This window comes from Dermacentor variabilis, chromosome 1 (assembly GCF_050947875.1).
Source record: "Dermacentor variabilis isolate Ectoservices chromosome 1, ASM5094787v1, whole genome shotgun sequence".
Classification (NCBI taxonomy): Eukaryota; Metazoa; Arthropoda; class Arachnida; order Ixodida; family Ixodidae; genus Dermacentor; species Dermacentor variabilis.
Genome location: NC_134568.1, coordinates 283,662,703 through 283,668,795, shown reverse-complemented (window position 1 = coordinate 283,668,795; position 6,093 = coordinate 283,662,703).

Sequence of the window (6,093 nt, the reverse complement as noted above, 5' to 3'; positions counted from 1 at the left end):
AAACCCACATGTATCCCATAAAGCAATTTTCATGGCAGTCCACTCCCAACCTTAGTAAACTTCTCCTATAATGGGCAAAAGAGATGAAATTTAATCACTGAAGATAATTGATTACTGAATACATCCGTTGCACATTAAAATTAAATGTGGACATATGGTACGGTTACTATTTCGATTAACTTTGTGCCACCAGAAATTGCGGAAAATTCCAGTTAAATTAAAGGAGCAAGTACACTGTTGATGATAAGAGATGCAACTCTGGTACTTCAAACATAAGTACACTCCTCGTCAAAAGTTACCCAGCCACTGTGACCGTGGTTGGAACGTTTCCATCCACTACTGCGATGCTCCCTGTCATAGGCATGGTGGCTGCAAGAATGAAAGTGAGCCAGATAGGTCCTTGCCCTTTTAGTGTGAAAGCACTACTTGGCTCATAGGGAGTTTTGCCGGTGTCCGGTGGTGGTGGTACATTTAATGGTAGGAATGCTAAAATGTAAGTATAGTATGCATGAAATCGATGTATACTATAAAAAAAGGTAATAATGTGTGGCTAGTGGTTATGCAGACATATCCAGGTATAATAAACTAAGATAGTTGAAACGAAAATTTGGAATGCATTTGCCCATAGGCAGATTCGAACCCAGGCCACCCCGAGGTAGCTTTGCAACGAGAGCCTCAGCCATTACCTATACTCCACACCAGCAGCCGTTATTGGTGAGATGAAAGTGCACCCAGTTCGCGCGGCGTGCCTAGCGGTTCGTGATGTCGCAGGAGAGGGCTTGCCACTTATATATAAAAGTATGCATGCGTTGGTTTGTCTCCATTCCGTGTTGCAAGAATTGGGGAACCCACAACACTTCCAGGGGCTACTGCAAAAGCACTAAAGAGAACACATTGGGTGACTACACGGAGGACTACTTGGGGAAACTACATTGGGAAACAAAAGTGAATCATAAGTTTCCCAATGTAGTCCCCCAGTGTGTTCCCTTTAGTGCTTTCACAGTAGCCCTCAGAAGTGTTGTGGGCTTCCCAATTTTTTCTCAAGCATCCTTGATAGCAGTGCTGAGAAGCAGAGTATGTAACATTCCATTTGCCAGCTTGCTTATCTTATATTAGCTTGCAAGACCATTTGGTGCATTTGGTGCAGGGAAATGTGGAAGCTGCAGTAACAGTAAACAGCCTCCATCTAACTCAAGAACAGAGTTTTACAAGCAAGCAGTGCAGCCTTGCACATTCTTTGCGTGGTTTCTTTATTTTTCATTTTTTCACTCTGGCTTGGGTGAAAACTATATATCGTGCTAGCAGCGCATTACATACTGACTACCGTCAGTTCAGAAAAAAAGCCAGCTTAGTATTTACCGTACATACTATATGCAGGCTGTGCATTTAGTCATTTATCTTGTTATTTATTATGTTTGGTTCAAAATAATTTAAAAAAATGTCTGACAAGTTTTCCTTCACTGCATGTAAGCAAGCAGGTATCCGTATAATTCTTCATACTTGAAACCACACACTAATGGTTGCACTATTAGTACGTGGTGCTTTAGCACATGCATCAAAAGAGGTCAAACAATGAAGTAATATGCAAAAGGCACAGCCCTTGATTCATTTGAATGTGCCCAGTTTTAGCGGAAAGCATGCAATGTAACTACATACAATATCTTGCTGTGAGATAATGCCAAGTGTAGTAGTAGGAACCTAAAGAACCACAAAAGAACTTGTGAAAACCATGATAGTGCTTTGAAAGGCATAATAGTTCTCTGTTGCTCAGTCTATCTGCAGTCACACAGTTCTTATATTTCCCAGAATCAAATGTCTTCAAGCAGTAACAAGGAATGGAGGCACGCAAATCAAGTCCCACTATTTTCCAGTACTGTTCAAAGCAGAGGGGCTCAAGACTTAGGCAAGGATCTGCCTTACCCTTTTTGATCTTTTAGCCAGAATGTGCCAGCACTAGCAGCGTAATGATGCTTGAAAACAGCCAATGGGTGCCATTAGTTACAAGAGCCAGGAAACATTTGACCAAGACTGTGCAGGTGTTTGGAATAATTAGCACGTCTGGAGTGTATAGAATGTTCAATACATCATTCACTAAATATAGGTCAGACAAGGCAATACATCTAAATAACACTAATAAATTTTCCTGCATACCTTACTATAAAAGCACATGCACACCCACAGCAGAAGAGTATTGACCAAGGGCATAAAGTCAAGACTTAATTTTTGTGCAGCCTAGATCTACAGCCTGAAATGGACGAGTACAGCAATGTCTGTACAACCATGAGCTGTAGCAGCAATGCTCATTTTGAGGCTGTATGCCTAAGGCTGGGAAACAGATGCTTCTTTTTGCAACATCCGTGGTCCCTATTCTTGTGCTCTAGGGTGTACATGCATACACAGATATGCAATACAACTAACATGTATGTACACATACAGACGTGCAAAAACATACAGATCCCGCAACTCCATGCAAGTAGGACCAGGCTTTAGAAAAAACTGGGCCTTCATGGTATGATAAAGAAAATAAAGTTGCCAGTCAGCTTCTACCATAAAGAACATTTGTTATGTGTTGATTAATATGCCTAACTTACTGAAAATTTGAGCTTGAAAAATACCTGAAAATATGCATGTCCAAGATGATAGACTAAGTTTCTCAATATACAACTATAACAGCAACACATGTGCGCATGCGACCCCCCTACCTCCCCCCCTCCACCACCCCCAACACAAGAACAAAAAAAGAGAAGCAAAGCAGGGCCAGTATAACGTAACAATTCCTTTCCCTTGATTCTATTCCATTTTTATCATCCACCACTCATGATCGGTCATGGCGACAACATATGCGGAGCACCACTCAAACCACTTACAAAGTGCAAAAAGGAAAAGATATGAAGTAGCATTGTTACATTACCCTGAGCTGGTTTTGATGATACAATGTACAGGTGTTTACAGATAAAAATTTCAGGTCCCCATTTTGAGGTGACCAGTTTTGCCAGGCTTAAAGTGCAGCACAACAAAGCTGATGAATTACATTAATGCAGTGCAAGGCATTCTCTTAAATTAGCATATCTCTGTTAATACTTTCCAATAAATGCTTGGGTATCTAGATGTGAATGTCTCAAGGCATCACTGTGTGCTTGCGACAACAATCTGAACATTGCATACACCCACAGGGTTAATATATAACTTTTTACTCGTGGATAAAAAGCAACATAATCAACAATAGGGAAGCACTGGGATTAAGAAATTACAAGAAAAAGAAACACCTAGTGATCTGGTTCACTAGGCTAGTTGAATTTCAAGGCTTATTCTTTGTGCTGTAGTGAAACAACACAGCAAAAAAGAAAGAAAGAGGGCAATACAGTTAAATCTGCCCCCCACCCCCCTAAAAAACCATGCACTTTAACTCATAGCCGCCATTCAGTTTAGAAATGAGTGCCACCACTATTGATAACCTTTGTGGAAACAGTAGTTAGGTGAAACAAGACAAAACGAATGTATCAAAACCAATGTATTAAGGGGGTATGGTAGGGTAAATCTTAAAAAAAAAAAAATGTTTTGATTTCATTACTAAAAAATAATACACTACAAGGAGCAAAACCGTGCAGTGGCGAGTGCGCAGAAGTGCACGAAGCCATTTAAAAATGGCGCCCAAACAGCGTATCCTGGTATTTAAAGGTTTGTTCACATGTTGTTTCCCATGATTTTTTTCTGCGCCTATGTATTTTTTATAATAAATATGGCTAGATTGGTTAAAGATATTCAATTTATGCATTTTCATAAGTTGTGATTGTAAATTTTCCCGCCAGCACATTGAAGTGTAGTCATTGGTTTTCTAAGCAAACCTAAAATTGCATTTTTTTCAAAATCATTTTGACATTTTTCGAACCTTGATGTACCTTTTCTGGAAATCCATCTGACCGATTATGCTGAAATTTTCTCAGATAGTACTGAAATCCCTTGCAAATAGTCTGAAACTAAAACATTGAAAGAACTGTGCGAGTTAAAATTCTAGAAAAAAAATAATTGGAAAGTTTCTCTTATGGAATGTGACAAGTGAGGGCAATTTTTTTTTTCTTGTGAGATGAATGTGTGAGCTTATTTCTTTCAGGTTCAGATTAAAGCCACTATAATGTCGAATTAGTGTGCAAAATGTCACGGTCATACTATTTTTTTGCTTCTGGGTAAAGGTACATTTAATTTTACACCCCAGCCTAAAACTTGGTTCTCAAACACACACACAAAAAAAAGGCTGCAGTGAAAAAATTACACCAAGTGAAGGCCAAAAGCATTCTTCTTCGACACACAAAATTTCACAACAAAATATGGAACAGTTGTTAAGATATAAAGCTGAAACCAAGATGTCCCATTTACCCTACCATATCGCCTTAAAGGTACTAGGACATGTAAAAATGGCTACCCACAAAACTGTCTCAGTTTCATCTTTCTATGGTGCACCAGTTTCTTTTTTTGCTTTTCAAGCTTGGTTTTACTTACATAGAACATCCTGCACACTGAAGGTGTTAAAAGTAATTTGTTATAAACATTCACAAACGTAGACTGAGGCCAAAACAATACTACAATATTGTGGTCATTAAAGAATTAAAGAAAAAGCATGCAATGAAAATTTTAATACTTTATGGCACCACGCTAATACTTTATGACAACGCACGAGTGCTCAGAGACTCAATACTTGCAAACTGGTTTCTTACTGCTGCTCTTTCCCACGTCATCGAAACAATTATGGTCTTAGTATGATTCGTGTCAATTGCTTCACAGCACATTAAGTTTTCTGTGGTTCTTGTGATCTGAAAATAACGAGCCAGAATGATAGCAGTACTGGTGATTTTAAACAGGCCAGTCAACTGCTACAGTTCATCATCCAACTAAGCCATGGCAGCTATATACAATGAATAATCTGTTTTTTTAGAAAAGTTATACTGCTGTTTGGCAACTGTGAACATTTTACACATGTGCCAGTGCTGTTTTGTAGCATTCTAGAGTTGCAGGCCTTCCAAAACAAAGTTGGCACATACGTAACTCAGCTTTGTGTGGTCCATAATGTAGGCAGAAAAAGAAAAGATGCAGGGTTAAAACTGAAGACCATTAAATTACTTGTCCTCTTTAGTCTGCAGTTTTTTAGCCCTATTATTTTTTTTTAATCAAGAAAGACTGATTAGCTGAGCAGTCATAAACACACAGGTGCATATTAGCAGTCTGTGCAAGTGCACAAAACAATCTCCCTGGTCAACTTGCAACAGGCACACCTAGCATAAATTGAGTAATAAGACTAAAGGTGCATATGTGCAAATTAAGTTATGCTTAGCTGCACTTTTAAAAACCATCCTTAATTGCTATATTTTCCTATCTTCATAGCAAGCTAGGAACAAATCCAAATGTAAGTAAAATATATCTGCATTCTTCACCATTCAGCACCGTGAAATGTTAGTCGAACTAGCTAGCTGCCTATCACAAAGGTGACGCTCTTGTACATTGCACAAGTATTGCACACAGTGATGAAACTAATAAAGAGTAAAATTAGACATCCACCCAAACGTAGCTAATTGCTACAAAAGAAACCCGTATGGGTTCCTCGAAAGAAAAGCATCGTAGTTGAAGAAAAATTCGTCCTGGTCCGGGACGCAAACCCAGGATCATTGCCTTTCTGGGGCAGCCACTCTACCATCTGAGCTAACCAAGTGGCTAGCAGATAACAGGGCGAAGCCGAATTTATGAACAACTCGAAGCAAAGGCAAGAGTTTGATGTAATAGTTGTGCGGAAACCCGCAAGGTGGAGAGAGGTAATTAATCAAGGGAAAATGAGACATCCACCCAGACATATCTAATTGCGACAAAGGAAACCCATACGGGTTCCTCAAAAGAAAAGCATCGCAGTTGAGGAAAAATTCGTCCTGGTCCGGGACTCGAACCCGGGACCACCGCCTATCCGGGGCAGCCGCCCTACCATCTGAGCTAACCAGGTGGCTAGCAGGTGGCAGGGCGAAACTGTGATGCTTTTCTTTTGAGGAACCCGTATGGGTTTCCTTTGTAGCAATTACCTACGTTTGGGTGGATGTCTCATTTTCTGTTTTA